Below are 20,375 nucleotides of genomic sequence, written 5' to 3' on the forward strand. Positions count from 1 at the left end.
TCAAATGTTTATTAGAATGCAGTGAGGGTATCTGTATTTCCTTAGTCATGAACTCTACACTGTCAGGGGGCTCCTATATGCCAGAAATTAGTGTAAGGCAGCTGTCCACATTTTTGCTTAAATGTATCTTTGATGCGTTGAATGATGAAAGCCATTTAGTGAAGAAAAAATAGACTTTGAAGAACATATTGATAGTTTATGGAACGATGTTGGATTAGTTATCTCCGAAGAAGATTTAGCGTCAGGACCAGGGACTAGGCTTGATCACTCAAGAGCTTTTGTGTAGCAGAGTTTTATTAAAGTAAGAAAAGGGACAGAGAAAGCATCTGACACAGACATCAGAAGGGTGCAGAGAGTGCCCCCCAGCTAGTCTTATCAAGGCCTTATATACTTTTTTCAGACCCACACCCACAACATACATCTTAAATTAACAAGATTAGAAGGAACAATTGAAAGATCTTACCAGACACACTCCCATAATGTACATTATACACTGCAGATGGTGACTGCAGCCATGAAATTAAAAGATGCTTACTCTTTGGAAGGAAAGCTATGACCAACCTAGACAGCGTATTAAAAAGCAGAGACATTATTTTGCCAACAAAGGTCCGTCTAGTCAAAGCTGTGGTTTTTCCAGTAGTCATGTATGGATGTGAGAGTTGGACTATAAAGAAAGCTGAGCACTGAAGAATTGATGCTTTTGAACTGTGGTGTTGGAGAAGATTCTTGAGAGTCCCTTGGACTGCAAGGAGATCCAACCAGTCCATCCTAAAGGAGATCAGTCCTGGGTGTTCATTGGAAGGACTGATGCTGAAGCTGAAACTTCAATACTTTGGCCACCTGATGCGAAGAGCTGACTTACTTGAAAAGACCCCAATGCTGGCAAAGATTGAGGGCAGGAGGAGAAGGGTCTGACAGAGGATGAGATGGTTGGATGGCATCACCAACTCAATGGACATGAGTTTGGGTAGACTCTGGCAGTTGGTAATGGACAGGGAGGCCTGGCGTGCTGTGGTTCATGGGGTTGCAAAGAGTTGGACACGACTGAGCGACTGAACTGAACTGAACCAAACCACTCCCATAATATACCTTTTAAGATGACAAGATTAGTCGGAAGGTTCTTGTTAAAGAGAAACATGTCCTTGAGCAGGTTACATTGTTATATTGACAAAGACAAAGCGATGTAGAAAAAAGCATTTGTCCTTTTCTCCTTGAGACCCCAGGACCCATTCTCCTCCTCAGGAACCCTGGACTTCTTATCAACCTACCTAGGAACTGACTGTCTCAATATCATGTAATATTCTAATTGCTCTTTCTTACTAAATGTAAAAAGGACCTTAAAAAATATCTGACTTGCCAACTTCTGGTTTGCAGTTCTTGTGTCATATATCAATTCTCCTACTAAAATTTAATATCCTATGAGAGAGACATCCTGGTTCTTAAAAGATATAACCCTAACAAATCTCAACTTTTGAAAGTCAGTTTTAAAACTAATATAACTTTTGTTGTTGTTCAGTCGCTCTGTTGTGTCTGACTCTTTGTGATACCATGGGGACATGCCAGGCCTCCTTATCTTTCACCATCTCCCAGAGCTTACCTAGACTCATGTCCATCGAGTTGGTGATGCTATCCAACCATCTCATCCTCTGCCATTCCCTTCTCCTCCTGCCTTCAATCTTTCCCAGCATCAGGGTCTTTTCCAATGAGTCAGTTTTTTGCATCAGGTTGCCAAAATATTGGAGCTGCAATATTGGGGTTGCAAAGAGTCGGATACCACTGAATAGCTTTCACTTTCTTTCAGCCTTCTTTATGGTCCACCTCTCACATCCATCCATGACCACTGGAAAAATCATAGCATCTACTAGATGGATCTTTGTCGGCAAAGTGCTGTCTCGTTTTTGCTTTTTAGTGTACTCTCTAGGTTTTTCATAGCTTTCCTTTCAAGGAGCAAACATCTTTGAATTTCGTGGCTGCAGTCACCATCCATAGTGATTTTGAAGCTCAAGAAAATAAAATCTGTCACTGTTTCCACTGGTTCCCATGAAGTGATGGGACCAAATGCCATGATCTTGATTTTTTGAATGTTGAGTTTTAAGCCAGCTTTTTCACTCTCTCTTTTACTTTCAGCAAGAGGCTCTTTAGTTCCTCTTCACTTTCTGCCATTAGGGTGGTGTCATCTGCATATCTGAGGTTATTGATATTTCTCCCAGCAATCTTGTGCATCATCCAGCTTGGCATTTCGCATGATGTACTCTGCATATAAATTAAATAAGCAGAGTGACAATATACATCCTTGACATACTTCTTTCCCAAATTGGTAATGTCTAATACTGGCTACTATTAATATATCAAGAAATTACTACGGCATAACTGGTTTTGTAGTAAAAGCTGCCACACTTAACAGTATGTAGCACATTCTTTAATGGGGTGCCATATCTTCTGGATCACAGGTGAAAAGTAACCCTAGGTAATGAAAATGTAAGAGGTGAAACCGGGTTTTATTTTCACTCTGAAGACCCCAAGACTCCAAGTAAGCTTTCTAAATATAGTCTTACAGGCTGGGGTAGATTGGAGTGCCAGTTTTCATTTGCCTTAGGCTGTTAATATAAAGACATGCTTTTTTTAAATGCCAAACCAAGTGAGGATAAGTTATTGTTAGAAACTCATAATACTTTCAAAATTTTAAGACCTCAAAGGATTATACTTTTATGCAGTTGAACACTAAAAGAAAACCTCTGCTTTTAGATAAGCAAAGTGAGTATACGTTTTCACCCTTTAATTCATCATGACCTTTATTATATCACACTTTACTTGTGTTTATGTCTTTGAAGGAGTAACACACAGGAAAGATTAGGACAGTGTGGAGATGGAGTCATATGGAGCATTCATGAAAAATTAAATGCCCTCAGCATACACAAAAGTAGGTCATTTATTTTTTTTCAATAAATTTATATATCAAAGCCACTGACTAACCTGTATTTGGATATAATAATTAAATAAGTCTGAACTTTCTGTATTGTCAAAGCATCTATCGTTGGTAACAAATAATATCAAGTTAAAGATTATTTGAGAAATTTCTTCCTCAAATTTCCTTCTGCTTTGTCTCATATTTCATGATTTTACACATCTGTCTTACATACTTCTAGGATTCTCTATCTAAATGACCTATTTTTATCTTCAGTTGCTTGTATCAGTAAAAGAAGAAAAATCTCAGGTCTAAGTAGAATATACAGGGCATTACCTTAGGAACCATCTCTGAATCCCCTGGTGTTAGAATTTCAAGGAGGAGTATTTAAAGAAATAACACAAAGAACTTTATACTTTTCAAAGATAGAGGGTGGCTGAATGGGCAAAGAATAAAAAAATATTCACTGTCTTTAAAGTGCAAATTACATGAACTGTTAGCCGATATTCCCCTCCTAATGTAAAACCACAGCATAGTAACTTGAGACTGATATAATCATTCCTGGAGACAGGATGAGCTCTTTGGTGGACACTTAAAACATTATTCTAAAGGTCTGTAAAGGACATTGGATGGGTCATATGAAATATTAACTATACATTCAAATGTTATTTTAGAGTGCTCTAGAGAAAGGGAATGCATTTGACTGTGGATTTCAAAATACTGTGTGAAAGAGGTAAATTGATATTTCATTTTCATCATCATTAAGAAGTTATGACCGGTATTATTTTTGATTACTTGATTGATTGGGAATGGTACTATTTTGGTTCATTTCCATTATAAATTTTAACCATTTTATGATAATTATTTTTCAATGGTCCCCAAATTATGCTGTGTTAATACAATTTACTATTTTCTCATTTCATATAATCGTTAATATTTTCAACCTGACATGGCTTTTAAAGCATTTTTACACAGATATTTTTACTTTGCTTGGAAGGATAACATAAAATTCAACCCAAAATTGCTGCTCAAATTCCACAGATACACTGCCTAAGAAATGATTATTAGATCTGTAGTACCCCAAATCAGATAGTCACCTGGTTCTTTGTGGTTTGATAATGGCTTCAGGATTTAGATTTAAAAGATTTTGAAAGGCTAAGGATAATTGTACTGCCCTGAAACATCAGATGTTGAAGATTCGAAACATTACTGTAATCACATAAATCAACCAATTTCCCTTTGTTTTCATTGTGCAACATATTTTCCCTTGCTGAAAATAAGTGCATCAGCATAAAAGCCTCTTGAGCAAGTATATTGATCACTGTAAGTGTATTTCTGAAATACCTTGGAGTTACTGAAATTGACCCCAAAGCATGTTTTATTACCAACAATATATTCCTTTCATGTGTTGATTCTTGTTGATTTATAGCTTAATAGATGGCAACCCACTCCAGTACTCTTGCCTGGAAAATCCCATGGACAGAGGAGCCTTGTGGGCTGCAGTCCATGGGGTCGCGAAGAGTGGGCCACGACTGAGCGACTTCACTTTCACTTTTCACTTTCATGCATTGGAGAAGGAAATGGCAACCCATTCCAGTGTTCTTGCCTGGAGAATCCCAGGGATGAGGGAGCCTGGTGGGCTGCCGTCTCTGGGGTCGCACAGAGTCAGACACGACTGAAGCGACTTAGCAACAGCAGAGGTGCAAAATAATTTTCATTGTGGAAAATACATGTAAAAACCTTATGATTTGAATTTGCCTATAGCCTTAGAAAAACATCTCAAGCATTATACTTAGTATAAAAGCAGATTACACATCATCCTTCTTGTAACTCTTCTGTCCTGCAACAATGTGTTGAAATAAATATGCATACGGAATCATCCCTGTTTCCTCAGAGTACACCTGGCTAGTAAGCATGTGAAAAAAATAGATTTTAGAATGAAGAGCTTTTTGTGTTATAACCCGAATTCTGGTTTTCCTTGGACTTACTGCGTCATCCCTTTGCACTTCACATTTTCCATTTGGAAAATGGTGATAACATTAGTCCTCCTCTAGCTCAATGGATGTTACAGAAATAGATGAGATAGCATATGTGAATAGTTGACAGTGCTTTGAAAGTTTTTATGCAGATTGAGGTAATGTGTAGATAAAAGCTATTGGCTAAGGCAAATGCTTCCTCGTTGATATTTAGCTTCTCCCATTCTAAGGTCAAAAACAGGCTGTCTGGCAATAGATGGAATATAGTGAAGAACTGGCATAGATTCCAGGACTTTAGCCCCCTCTCCCACCTCTGCATTCCTGATGATGTGGATTAAACAGTGACTAACAGTGTGTACTGATAGAGAGTGGACTTGCAACTTAGAAACTGTCTTCTGTATTTCTTTTTTTTGGAATCATGAATTCTGGAGTAAGTAAAACAAGGAGGAACATGTCCTGTTGTACATGTACAATATGTAGAAAGTCATTCATATCTTGTTTGTTTTATTGTACATGTACAGTATATACAGAATTGTCCATACTATGTGTCAATAATTTTGAATGCTAAGTAAATATTAGAGAAACATAATTAGCTGGGTTAAATTAATTTAAATGCAAATAACTTGTTATACCTGTATGCTGTTACTTTATACTTCATTGTCACAATTTATACCATATATTTTAGCAAAAGTGATGAAAATGAATTAAGAGCCTTACATAAATAATCAATGTGAGACAGTCACACTAAACACAATATTAAAAACATACCTTAATCAATTTAGAATTCAGGAACAAAGTCTAGTGCTTAGGAAAGTCGTATGTATTTTTACACAGGTATGGATTTGTGATTTCTTCATAAAATAAGCCAAGAGAAAAAGGATTCACTGTGAATTTATAAACATTCTTGATTTTATTATATTTTTCAGAATATTATCAGTAAATAAATTTGCTGAAACAGAGACTAAACAATTGAAACCAGTGGAATATGAATACATATTAGAGCAGTTAAACCTATATATTTTGATCTGTGGAATACCCTGTGAGAATACTGAGGGGAAAATATTTTAGAATCTGTTTTTTTTTTTTTTCAGGAATATTTTTGAAACTGGAACACCTCCCGGAACCTACTTAGAAATTATGTATGTTAGTTTCTGAATGTTCTAATATGTTTGAAAATCAGCTATCTTTGCATCATCACGTAGATTCCAAGATCCTGCTTCTATTTTTAATAGCTCACCTGTACGCAACAAAGAAAGAATAAACTCAATAAGTTATTTTATGGCCCTCCATAAACTATCTTCCCTGGGTACAGTCTCTGCCTCTGCACTGGGACATACACACACACACACACACACACACTCTCTCTCTCTCTCTCTCTCTCTCTCACACATGCACACTCTTCCTGCTGAAGCCTGTTTACTATTACTGCTATATATTCTTTAACCCTCTGCTTTAGTTTCTCTGTTAGTCTCATCTTTCCATACATAGGAGGCCGTATTTCTCTCTCTGTATTTGTGCTTGGGTTTTTTCCTGAGCCTGGAACACTTGCCCTCCTAATCTTTACAGTCTCCAGTGAATTCTCTGCTGAATACACCAAAACTAATCTCTTCCTCTTCAGAATCACTGTAGCCAGTACACAGTTTAGCAGATTGTCCTATTTAATAGGTTGCTGTTATTTAGTCAATTTTATAGGTGGTGACATAAAAATAAATTATTAATGTAGAAAATTGAGGTGAGAAGTAATTAGAATACTTTTCCCACTTGAAGTCACTGTTGAAAATGAAAGTGGTGTTTTGTTTTGGATGCTATTCAGTTGGCTGTTTTATTTTTGCATATCTCTGAGGGCTTTAGAAGGAACAGACGCTCTAAGATCCTAAAAGTCTGGTAAAATGATCGTAAACAATTTGATGCTTCAGACATTTCACGTACAAGTTTCAGATTTATAGTGCACTTAAAATCATCTGTATCTAGAAACATGCATCCAGGCAGATTCCTGGTCTTATCAATTGGTTGTTGAATCTGTTTTAAATAACATGTCTTTATCCTAATGCATGTAGAAAGGATGAAGACCATTTATTTTGCTTTCACTCACTCTTTAAATCTATCATGTAACCAAAAATATAGTTTCTTTGAATCTGCTTTTTAATGCTTCTATTAACATAATAATCTTTAAAGTATAGGTTGTTTTATATAATAGATAATATATATGATTCATAATCTATAAAATAACTCATATGTTACTATATACAAGATGCTACCAGTTCATTACATGTCATAAACAATATGCCACATACTATGGCAGGATGGGGTAGACAGTGTGTGTGTGTGTGTGTGTGTGTGTGTGTGTGTGTGTGTGTGTGTGTATTGGCTGAGGTTAAAGTCAAGGATACATTTTGAATCCTGTGATGCAAGGGGGAACAAGAATTGTCCTCAGCAAAATGTGTAAGGATGTTGCCATCGGCATGTGTTTTATATCCTTCCCCTTGTTTCCTATAACTTTCATGCACTCTATTATTTGATAGTTTAATTTCCAGACTTTGAGGACCAGAACAGATGGATGCTGGAATCCTGGGAGAATCTTGGCTGAAGGCATGGGTTTATCTTCCACAAAGAATACAAGATAAGAGAATCTTTAAAATGAAATGGGAAGAAATTTCGGGGATCGTATTTGCCATTCCAAATTAAAGCATTATTTCGTTTTTTTATGGTATTCTAGAACATCTGTCTAGTTCCTTTAGAACAACGACAGCAAGGTAACTACAGTGTAGTGGTTAAGAGCTTTTGCTGTGGCTCAGTCCAGCTGGGTATATCTGTTCTACCTTTGCTAGCTCAGAGAGCTTGGCTTTTTTTATGCTTCAGTCTCTTCGACTGTAAAATGAAGCTAGTAATAATACTACTTCACAGTGTGGTTGAGGGGATTGAAAGAGACGACACATGGAAAGTGTGGCACCGTGCCTGGAAGAAAACTCTCAATGACACTTAGCAGTTGTTTTTATATGATTACATTGTTGGAGAGCTCGTTGAAAAGTTTTTTTTTTTTTCCCCATATTTTAAGACTAAGACTCAAACAACAGTCTTGCTACTTCTACACATCAGAAGAGTGTCTGCCTTGTTGGAGGTATTCAAAAGGACTATCTCTTTCAAATGAGAACCATTTAGGCATTTAAATACAGGTAACATATTTCTCTAAGTTTATTCTTTTTGAGGATAAAATCTTAAATTAATCTAGAAATTCCAGAAATCTGAAAATCATAAATATACTAGAAATGCTAGAAATTTATCAATATACCTGGTCATAAGATAAATATGTATGATTCAGTGGCCTACTTTTAAAACTCAGCTCTACCAGTTGAAAATTAAATGTTTGTGTTATCACAAGTAATAGAAACAGTCTACCCAAGTAACAGAAGAGTGGTAAGCCAAGAATAAGCCTAACAAGGCATGTACAGGAACTTATAAAACTGTAAGACTTCATGAGGGAGACTGAAGAAACAAATAAATTGCATTATAAGTCTCTTGAATGAGATATATTAGTATTGTAAAGATGTCATTTCTCACAGAATATTTTATGCACTTATTAGAATCCATTAACTTTGCACTCTCAACACAATGGAATCCTTAGTTTGGAGACTAAATAATTCCCAATTTTATTTGAGAATAAACCTTTCCATTGAAGGACTACATCAGGAAACTTATGGTAAAGAGAGAATAATAATATAAAACTTACCCTGTCAATTTCTGACATGTAATTAAAATATTGGTGACAAAATTGACAAGGAATTCAATGAGAATAAAAAGTTATTAGAAAAATGAGCCCAAGTAAGTAATGGCAGTTCTCCTTTTAGGCTATAATTTTTATAATATGGAGACAAATTGATTATTTAGTAAATAATATAGAGATAATACTTAAGGTAACATATTTCCTTATCACAACAGATCAAAATAAATTCCAAATGTTTAATATTTAACTATTAAAATACTGGAATAAAATGTGAATAAATTTTATTTTCATAGTACTCAAAGGCAAGAATCATTAAGAAAAATACTAAAAGGTTTCATTATGGAAAAATCATTTTTTTCTTTTTGATAAAAGGAAACAAAACTAAGGTTAGAAAATTATATAGTGTAAAAGAAATTTGCAATGCAGATGCGTCAAAGGTTTAATATACAAACAAGACAATATAGAAAAAACCAGCAGTGATTAGGTGATCTATAATAGGTGAAACCGTCAAAGTCAATGAATGTGATGATATAACCAAATTCATTAGCAATTCAACATGTGATCTGGTGGCAGCAAATCTATGAGCACATTAGAATTTACATGAACTCTTTGTTGGAGAATAAACTGATTAGAGTGTCCTAAGGACAACGTGACAGTATGTCTAAAATTTGAAATTAGCAAGCCCTTTGGTTCAGAAAATCCAAACTGAGTAATATCCCATATGGAAATAATTGAAATTTTATAAAGATAAATGGATTTATAGAGGAATATTTATAAAACAAAAAAGAAAAGGAAAACCTCTTAAATTTTATCAGTCATAGTTAAGTTAAAGTACATTGCCATACTCACATATTAGAATATGTTTTGTCCTTCAGATACTCAAATCAGCATGTCCACAGTATAAATCCCATTAAGAATAAGAGAGACAGAGAAAGTGGGGATAGAGGTGATTTTAGTATGCAGTGGCTAGAGGCATATACACCAAAATCTTACAAAAATGATACTGGCCCTATAAATTATTTTAATTTTTAAAGTTGTACTTTTTATATATAAAACAGGCATATCATATATTAAGTTGCAGTTGGAAAAATATAACAGTTATATATAAATATTGTTTCATTTATTTAGACATGAAGACAACAAACATGTTCTGCATTTGGCTTATCAAAAGAGCAAATTGTGTAGATTACTTGCTATCACAGCACTCTTGTGAATCCTTAACAACCAGAACCAGCTTGAACTTCCTTAGTGGAACTTTCTAATGAGTGCTCAAATTATGTTACAATAATTCAGAGTCACTTGGCTGACTGGAGGGCTTCCCTAGTGGCTCAGAGGTTCAAGCATCTGCCTCTAATGCAGGAGACCTGGATTTCATCCCTGGGACGGGAAGATCCCCTGGAGAAGGAAATGGCAACCCACTCCAGTATTCTTGCCTGGAGAATCCCATGGACGGAGGAGCCTGGTGGGCTACAGTCCACGGGGTCGCAAAGAGTTGGACACGACTGAGCGACTTAACTTTCTAACCTTCTGGCTGACGTGAGATGGTAGTTCTCTAATCCTGGAGAATTCTGTGGTAAAGACTAAATCTCAAGAGTAGAACACTCGTGAACTGTGCTTTTGAGATGTTCTCTGAGAAAATCTATGATGTGAGCTTTTTTAAAAAAAATACTTTTAAGCATTAGTTAGCTGTAATACAGAAAGATAAATGAAAGGACAAGATTAAATTTTGACATTTACACTCACACAAAGAATTTGAAGTGGGGGAAAAAGATGCATTAGCTTGCCATGTCTTCTAGCTGTTAGGAGTACTATATGTAATTCATTTGATTTCTCCATAAAGGTATTTATCTGAACGTGGGAAATGGTACTAGAATATACCATCCTTTAGAAAGAATAAAAATAGATATGCAAATACTAAATTGTATGAATCTTAAATTTTTGTTTTATTTAATTTCAAAAGGTATAATTGAGCCTCCGATGCTACCGAGCAAAGCATGCTGTATTACCTATTGCTATTTTCAGCTGTCAGTTAGCTTAGGAGAGCTAACATAACAGAGTACCGTAGACTGGCTGGCTTGAACGACAGAAATTTATTTTCTCACAAGTTTGGAGGCTAGAAGTCAGAGGTTGGTCTCTTCTGACGACTTTCTCCTTGACTTAGAGATGGCCATTTTCTCCTCCCCATGTCATCAGATGTGTGTATATGTCCCAGGCTCTAAGGACACCAGTCATATTCTATCAGTGACCCTCTAATGACCTAATTTTAACTTAGTTACCTCTTTAATGACCCTGTCTCCAGAGATGGTCACATCCTGAGGTACTGGGGATTAGGACTTCAGCATATGGATTCGGGGAACACACTAAATTAAAGGAATGAATGTCTGCCTAAATGAACAGGTGACTCTTCAGTGTTGTTGGTAATGTTTTGTTATGTATTCAATTAGGAAATATGCAGAACAGTGAAAAAACGGTATAAATCCTCTGAACATGGTTGATTGAAATCTTTCCATGTCACATTTTCGGGTAGCATATTAAGTCATGTCATTTCTTTGATATTCCTAGAGGTAAAATCACTGCAGATGGTGACTGCAGCCATGAAGTTAAAAGATGCTTATTCCTAAATAAAAGAAAATTAAAAAAAAAAGATGCTTACTCCTTGGAAGAAAAGTTATGACCAATCTAGATAGTATATTCAAAGCAGAGGTATTACTTTGCAAACTAAGGTCCATCTAGTCAAGGCTATGGTTTTTCCTGTGGTCATGTATGGATGTGAGAGTTGGACTGTGAAGAAGGCTGAGCACCGAAGAATTGATGCTTTTGAACTGTGGTGTTGGAGAAGACTCTTGAGGGTCCCTTGGACTGCAAGGAGATCCAAGCAGTCCATTCTGAAGGAGATCAGCCCTGGGATTTCTTTGGAAGGAATGATGCTAAAGCTGAAACTCCAATACTTTGGCCACCTCATGCGAAGAGTTGACTCATTGGAAAAGACTCTGATGCTGGGAGGGATTGGGGGCAGGAGGAGAAGGGGATGACCGAGGATGAGATGGCTGGATGGCATCACTGACTTGATGGACATGAGTCTGAGTGAACTCCGGGAGATGGTGATGGACAGGGAGGCCTGGCGTGCTGCGATTCATGGGGTTGCAAAGAGTCGGACACAACTGAGTGACTGAACTGAACTGAAAGACATGTCATATATAAGTAAAAATTTTAGAGTAAGACGTATGAGGTTTTGTGACATGTAATTATTGTTAAATCACTGAGTCAGGTAACAGTAGGCCAGGTACTGATCTAAGTACTTGGGAGAACAAACTAAGAAAATTGAGCCCCTGCCTTCAGAGAGTTCACATTCAAAAGAAGAAGGCAGTGAATAAATATGCTAAACCAAGAAGTGAAATATGTTCGGGATATTATATGCTACCAATAGAGAATAAAATGGGAAAATATGGTAGAGAGTGACTGAGGCTGGTATCAGGCAAGTTCTCTGCTGAGGTGAAATTTGCACTGATGAGAAAAACTCTAAATTGAAAGAACAGCAAGAGCATATTCTTTAGAATGAAATGATCTCCAGGTGTTAAAAGGCAGACTGTGATTGTGATCAAAATGAAGTGAATGAAGAAAATGGAGAGTCTGTGTTCAGAGAGACCTCAAATTATAGACAGATTTTGGGGTTATGCTTAAAAGTTTAATCTTAAGTATAATTGTATTTCATTGACAATTTGATGCAGGATAGTAACTTGACTTCAAAAAAGAAAAAGATCACTGTTGCTCAGAAGGGAAGCTGGAGAAGGAGCAGGGAACCAATAAAATTGCTGCCATTGTTATATAGGCAGGACGTGAAGGTGAACTTGAAAAGGGCTGGAAAAGTGGAAATGGGAAGAAGCTACCAAATTTGGGATATATTTTGGTGGTATATCTGACAGGAGTAATAGCTGGATTGGGCATGTGGTATAGGAGAAATAAATAAGCCAAGATGAATCTAAGATTTTTTTGTTTTGTACCTGTTGAAAGGTCATGTCATTTACTCAGTTTTGGGGGAGGTATATTTTGAGTGAAAATAACCTCTCTTTTGACAAGGGAAATTGGAAATGGACAAGATGATAGATAATTAGGTTTGAGTCTTATTCTCAGGGATGAGTTCCATCCAGATAAGAAGTATAAGTTTGAGAGTTATCAGTGTATACTTGGTACTTGAAGTCATGGGGAGCTGAATGAGGTCACATAGGTTGAGTATAGAAAGAGAAAAGAAAGCATTCTAGGACTGTGTTAAAAGCCTTGAAGATTTTCCCAGTTTGGAGGAGATTGAGGTCCTAGTAAAAAGTAGTTGTGCATTAAGTAAAATAAACTCAAGAGTCTGGGAAACCTACATAAGTTTTCAAGAAGAGAGAATAGTCAATTGTATCAAGTTCTACTGAACGGTTGGGTAAGATGAGAACAGATAATGTCTCATTTGCTTTGGTGAAATGGAGGTCTTTGGTGTTCTCATTAAAACCATTTCATTAGAGTGATGAAGATAAAGCACTGCTCCGATAAAGCACTGCTCCTGCTAAGTCGCTTCAGTTGTGTCTGACTCTGTGTGACCCTATAGACAGCAGCCCACCAGGCTCCCCTGTCCCTGGGATCCTCCAGGCAAGAACACTGGAGTGGGTTGCCATTTCCTTCTCCACTGCATGAAAGTGAAAAGCAAAAGGGAAGTCGCTCAGTCGTGTCTGACTCTTAGCGACCTCATGGACTGCAGCCTACCAGGCTCCTCCATCCATGGGATTTTCCAGGCAAGAGTACTGGAGTGGGATGCCATTGCCTTCTCTGATAAAGCAGTATATGAGTATATTTAATGAAGAATGTGGGCTTTTCTAGTGGCTCAGACAGTAAAGAATTCCCCTACAATGTGGGATTCAATTCCTGGGTTGGGAAGGTCCCCTTAAGGAGGGCATGGTGACCCACTCCAGTATTCTTACCTGGAGAATCCCCATGGACAGAGGAATCTGGCAGGCTACGCTGTGGGGTCTCAAAGAATCAGACACGACTGAGAGACTAAGCACAATGAAGAACAGTGACGTGAAGGAATAGGTACAAACAGGGTAGAGACCTTTGAAGAATTTTACTACTATAGGGAAATGGGCTTTGTTGCTGCTGCTGCTAAGTCGCATCAGCTGTGTCTGACTCTGTGCAACCCCATAGACTTCAGCTCAGCAGGCTCCCCCGCCCCTGGGATTCTCCAGGCAAGAACACTGGAGTGGGTTGCCATTTCCTTCTCCAATGCATGCAAGTGAAAAATGAAAGTAAAGTTGCTCGGTCATGTCTGACTCTTAGCGACCCCATGGACTGTAGCCTTCCAGGCTCCTCCATCCATAGGATTTCCCAGGCAAGAGTACTGGAGTGGGGTGCCATTGCCTTCTCCGAGGGAAATGGGCTTTCGCTGGAGGCAAGTATGGATTCCAGACAATTTATGCTTGTAGGTGTGTTTCTGTGGATGTTGCTTAGATTAAGTGACATTGGTTGATGTATTGAAATGAACTAACTAGTAGGAAAGAATTATTTGAGTACTCGAAAAGAGACAGAATCCAGGATAGAGAGGAGTAGAAACACTGCTTTCCTCATAACATGATAGAAGAAATATTATGGAGATAGAGATGTAGGTGATTTGGAAGAATTTAATGGTAGGCAAATGAAAGAATCTTCATTATATGGTGTTTATTTTCTTTTTTTAATTTTTATTTATTTTTTTTTTTACTTTACAATATTTTCTTTATGTATTGAGCAGTGGTCATCAACTGAGGATGATGGGATGAAAAGTTCTGGGAAACTTGAGTGCAAATCATCTTAATTTACTGTGGGAAAGTGGATTTACTAGAGAAGTATAGTAGTAATAGGTCATTCTGGAGTTGTTAGAGAATTCCTTGAACTGTATGGTCATAAACTTGTGATTGGTACTGCTGAATGAACTATTAATGTTCAGCTACTGGGCTTTTTTTTAGGTACAATTGCATAATTTTATATTAGTTTCAGGTGTATAATGTAATGATTTAATAACTATTGAAAAATGATCAACACATTAAATCCAGTTAACATCTGTCACCATACATAGCTATACATTTTTTTTTCTTGTGATGAAAAACTTTAAAGATCTACTCTCCTAGCAGCTTGTAAATATGCAGTATAGTATTATTAACTACAGTCACCATGCTATACATTAGTTCCCCAAGACTTATTCATTTTATAACTGGAAATTTGTACCTTTTGACTCCCTTCACCCATTTCATCCACCATTTACCCCCTGCCTCAAGCAATCACCAATCTATATCCATGATCTTGAAGTTTGTTTTGTTTTATTTTTTGTTTTTAGATTGTACATATATGTAAGATCACATGGTATTTATCTTTTTCTGTCTGACTTATTTCACTTAGTATAATACCATCCAGGCCCATCCATGTTATTGCAAATGACAAGCTTTTATTCCTTTTTAATATAGAGATAGCTACAGATATAGATGTCACATTTTCTTTATGCTTTCATCTGCTGATGGACTCAAGTTGCTTCCGTGTTTTGACTGTTGTAAATAATGCTGTAGTGAACAGGTGGTGCAGCTGTCTTTTGGATGCACTGATTTTGTAAGTACTGATAAGGGGAATTGCTGTATCATATGGTAGTTATATTTTTAATTTTTTGAGGACCCTACAAACTGTTTTTCATAGTGACTGCGCCAGTTACACCCGCACCGGTAGTGTGTAGGAATTCCCTTTTCTCCACATCCTCACTCACGCTTGTTATTTCTTGTCTTTTTGATAATAGACATTTTGACAGGTGTGATGTGATATCTCATTATGGTTTTGCTTTGTGTCTCCCTAATGGTTACTGATGTTAAACATCTTTTCATGTGCCTGGTAATCATCTATAGATCTTCTAACAAATATCTGTTCAGATCCTTTGCCCATTTATTGATTGGACTGTCTGGGTTTTTTGCTATTGAATTGTATGTGTTCTTTATGTATCTTGGATATTAGCTTCTTATCAAATATTTTTCCCACTCTGTAGATTGCCTTTTGATTTTGTTGATGGTTTCCTTTGCTGTGTGAAGATTTTTATTTGGATGTGGTCCCGTTTGTGTATTTTTGCTTTTGTTGCCTTTGTATTTGGTGTCAAATCCAAAAGAATCATTGCTAAGACTGATGTCAAGGAGCTTGCTGCCTAAGTTTTCTCTTAGGAGTTTTCAAGTTTTGCATTCAAGTCCTTATCCATTGAGTTGATTTTGTATAAAATGTAAGGTAATGGTCCAGTTTCATTCTGTTACATGTGGTTCTTGGCTTGTGTGTTTGTAAGGGGGTACAAAGAGTAACAAAGATGGACAGGGTATGTGCAGGCAAGTCACATTGCTAAACTGTTGAAGCTTGGCTGAGCAAGAGTTATATCATGATATGAAGAAGGTGATGAATAGTAAAGATCTGCTATGTTTTTCTTTGAAGAGACCTTAGTGAGATCAGGAAATTTTTGGAATGATAATTTTAGAATAAGTGGACTGGAAGGATTAGATATGATAGTCGGGTGGGAGGTGTAGTTGTCAGTGACAACAGGGTCTGTTGTATCACCATGTACATGGGTGACTGAGATAAGATGGAATAAAATATCATTGAAAAAAGAATATCAAAGAAATGAGAGGCCATCATGTAAGATGGATCATATTCCTGACCTTTAATGTAACTAAGGATGATGAGAGCCTCAGCTGTAAATAGTGATACAGTAAGCCATGAACCAAAAATCATCACTGAATGATGGATGTAATAAGAAGAATGCCAGAGGTGAGGACAACTAGGGAGGGTATGGAGTAATAGAATCTGACGGCAAGCATTTCAAAGGAGCTAGCGTTTTGAAGGAGGGAGGAGATACTTCAGAAATATCAAGGAAGAACAAACAGGACACTTGACTTCTGTGCCTTTCTTACTCTTCTTATTTCTACTGTGTGTGGGAGAAACAAAACAGAAAACCTTTTGTTGGCAGGGGAAGCATGTCTTCCAGAGAGCAAGTATCTGATATTAAGGGCTCATGAGTAGAAATGAGTTTCAGAGAAAACTTAGAGTATCAGGGAGCAAGTTCTCAAGGGAATAGTAATAAGGCTTGTGAGGGAAGGGCTGAAGGGCTCTGGGACACAAGTGTTAGTGTTTAATGCTGGGTGACTGGGGAGACTGGGGCTCCTGGTGGTGACTGAGTTGAACAGAGAATAGTTGTAAGACATACTGGTGATCTCTCTGGCCCTTAGGGCTGGATGTTGTTTAAGGTACCAGGCAGCTGGCTCACCTGTAACTGGTGACATTTTTTCAAGGAAGGAATAATGTTTTATGAACCTTCAGGGAGGTGCTTATAGTCTGGGGAGAATGATGACCTAGTAAAGGAGGCAACTTAAGAAGAGCAGGACCTTGGGAGAAGGGGATTCTGGGTTTTCCTGTGACTAGAGGTGTTTTTAGAGGCATTGTGGGACATAGGCCAGTCAGGGCCAGTCAAGGTGTCCAGCATGGTTCATTGTCTATGCCAACCTCCCTCTAGGGACCCTTCCTGAACTACAAAGGTTGAAAGACTGAAAGCTGCATTACCCAGGCAGATTTCAACAGGGTTTCTGTGTATCTTAGATTTTTCAGACAGGTTTAAGTAAGACTTGAATTTGGAAATGAATTAAGGACAGGAAGGCGTGGAGATTAAGGCCATTATTGTTCTTCTGGTATAGAGGATGACAGAGCAGTTCTGGAGCTGGAAGTTCCCACCCCAGCAGCTGCTTTCTTAATAGTGAAAGGAGCAGCAGCTTATGCTGCTGCTGCTGCTAAGTCGCTTCAGTCGTGTCCGACTCTGTGCGACCCTATAGACAGCAGCCCACCAGGCTCCCCTGTCCCTGGGATTCTCCAGGCAAGAACACTTGAGTGGGTTGCCATTTCCTTCTCCAATGCATGAAAGTGAAGTCGCTCAGTTGTGTCCAACTCTTCGTGATACCTACCAGGTATCTACCAGCTTCATGCAACCTACCAGGCTCCTCCGTCCATGGGATTTTCCAGGCAAGAGTATTGGAGTGGGGTGCCATCGCCTTCTCTTATAGTCAACTGCAAAGGGTAGATACTAGTGGCAGGAATGAGGCAATAGTCTTGGAAGCCTAGCCTAGAATCTGCCTCTGGGCCTTCTCAATGGTTCTGTAAACCATTTTATATCCTGTAATAAAGGTCCTTTGTTTAAACTACCAGAGTGGTTTCTTTCCTCTACAACTTGTACCAAGCCCTACTACACTTAAAACTATCCCTCCTCAATGTGGATGGTCTGCCTGAGGTTGGGTACCCAATCTATTAGATATATTGTCTTTGGGGGATTAACTTATTAACTAAGACCAGCACATTTTCTCTCAGCATTACTATTATTTTTAGAAATAAGATAACCAGTCAATTATAAGAGGTAAGAGATGTTACTTTCATAAGATGAGCCTCTTTGGTTGGATAATTGGGAAAAAAAAAAGAGGAAGAGTGATAATTGGGATCTGATTTGTTTTGTGTGTGTGTGTATGTATGCACATGTGAGCATGCATGCGCATATCTCCCTGTTTATCCACAAAACTTCTGAGTAGCTTAGAAATGCCATAAAATGACTCTGAAGTGACTCTGGATATGACATTGTTTTCCTGGAATCAGAAATCACCATCACCAACAGGCTATCAATTGCTTTCTCCTATTTACCTTTCTATTCGCTGGTAGGCAGAAATGTCATCAGGATCAAACAGTCAGTCAATTTCTGAAAACAGATTATGTGCCTATGTGTATCGGACACTAGGCTAGGTAGTGGGAATAGAGTTAAGAAAAAAAATCAAGCAGAAGAGACCACTGACTGCATGCAGCTTATATTCAACTGCAGAGTTTAGATACTAAACAAACAAACAAAGATTAAGTATGATTAGCATCATTTCTGATAGTCTTCCCTATCCCTTCTGATAGGGGAGACTTAGTGTTAGAAAGCAACTCTAGTAAGTAAACCTAAGCTAGTGGTCCTTCTTTGGGAAAGTTTTCTGTCAACTGATTTCTACATGCAGTAGTGAACAGAACAATACATGCCATAACAGAATCAAGTCACAAAGGCTTCAGTTCAGTTCAGTCGCTCAGCCATGTCTGATTCTTTGCAACCCCATGGACTGCAGCACGCCAGGCTGCCCTGACCATCACCAACTCCCAACTCAAACTCATGTCCATGAAGTTAGTGATGCCATCCAACCATCTCACCCTCTGTCGACCCCTTCTCCTCCTGCCTTCAATCTTTCCCAGCATCAGGGTCTTTTCCAGTGAGTCAATTCTTTGCATTAGGTGGCCAAAGTATTATAGTTTCAGCTTCAGCATCAGTCCTCTCAGTGGTTATTCAGGACTGATTTCCTTTAGGATGGGCTGGTTGGATCTCCTTTCAGTCCAAGGGATTAAAGAATCTCTTCCAACACCACAGTTCAAAGCATCAGTTTTTTGGCACTCAGCTTTCTTTATAGTCTAACTCTCTTTATAGTCTAACTCACATCCATCCATACATGACTACTGGAAAAAGCAAAGCTTTGACTAGACGGACCTTTGTTGGCAAAGTAATGTCTATGCTTTTTAATATGCTGTCTAGGTGGGTCATAACTTTTCTTCCAAGAAGCAAACATCTTTTAATTTCATGGCTGCTGTCACCATCTGTAGTGATTTTGGAGTCTCCCAAAATAAAGTCTGTCACTGTTTCCATTGTTTCCCCATCCATTTGCCATGAAGTGATGGGACCAGGTGCCATGATCTTAGTTTCCTAAATGTTGAGTTTTAAGCCAACTTTTTCACTCTTCTCTCACTTTCATCAAGAGGCTCTTTAGTTTCTTTGCTTTGTCCCATAAGTGTGGTGTCATCTGTGTATCTGAGGTTATTGATATTTCTCCTGGCAATCTTGATTCCAGCTTGTGCTTCATCCAACCTGGCATTTCACATGATGTACTCTGTATAGAAGTTAAATAATCACAGTGACAATATACAGCCTTGACACACTCCTTTCCCTATTTTCATGTCCAGTTCTAACTGTTGCTTCTTGACCTGCATACAGATTTCTCAGGAGGTGGGTCAGGTGGTCTGGTGTTCCCATTTATTCAAGAATTTTCCACAGTTTGTTGTGATCCACAAGTCTGAAGGCTTTGGCATAGTCAATAAAGCAGAAGGAGATGTTTTTTCTGGAACTCTCTTGATTTTTTGATGATCCAAATGATGTTGACAATTTGATTTCCACTTCCTCTGCCTTTTCTAAATCCAGCTTGAACATCTGGAAGTTCTTGATTCATGTACTGTTGAAGCCTGGCTTGGAGAATTTTGAGCATTACTTTGCTAGCATGTGAGATGAGTGAAATTGTGAGGTAGCATGAACATTCTTTAGCATTGAATTTCTGGGGAATGGAATGAAAACTGACCTTTTCCAATCCTGTGGCCAGTGCTGAGTTTTTCAGATTTGCTGGTATATTGAGTGGGGCAGCTTGACAGCATCACCTTTTCAGATTTGAAATAGCTCAACTGGAATTTCATCACCTCCACTAGTTTTATTTTAGTGATGCTTCCTAAGTCCCACTTAACTTACCATTCCAGGATGTCTGGCTCTAGGTGAGTGATCACACCATCGTGTTTATCTGGGTTACAAAGATCTTTTTTGTATAGTTCTTCTGTGTATTCTTGTCACCTCTTCTTAATATCTTCTGCTTCTGTTAGGTCGAAACCGTTTCTGTCCTTTATTGTGCCCATCTTTGCATGAAAAGTT

General features: G+C 37.9%; 1 protein-coding gene across 3 annotated transcripts in view; it reads left to right on the plus strand.

The window, feature by feature from the left end:
• The window catches only part of LRFN5 (leucine rich repeat and fibronectin type III domain containing 5), a 310,079-nt gene that overhangs the window by 39,860 nt on the left and 249,844 nt on the right, over positions 1-20,375 (plus strand). The window contains exon 2 of one of the 3 annotated variants that reach the window (XM_069558780.1): positions 2,832-2,920. The exons of the other annotated variants lie outside the window; for them this stretch is intronic. The gene's annotated coding sequence lies outside the window, so the exon portion shown is untranslated. The remainder of the gene's footprint in view (positions 1-2,831; positions 2,921-20,375) is intronic. 3 annotated transcript variants of the gene reach the window in all.

Source organism: Ovis canadensis, chromosome 18 (assembly GCF_042477335.2).
Source record: "Ovis canadensis isolate MfBH-ARS-UI-01 breed Bighorn chromosome 18, ARS-UI_OviCan_v2, whole genome shotgun sequence".
Taxonomy (NCBI): domain Eukaryota; kingdom Metazoa; phylum Chordata; class Mammalia; order Artiodactyla; family Bovidae; genus Ovis; species Ovis canadensis.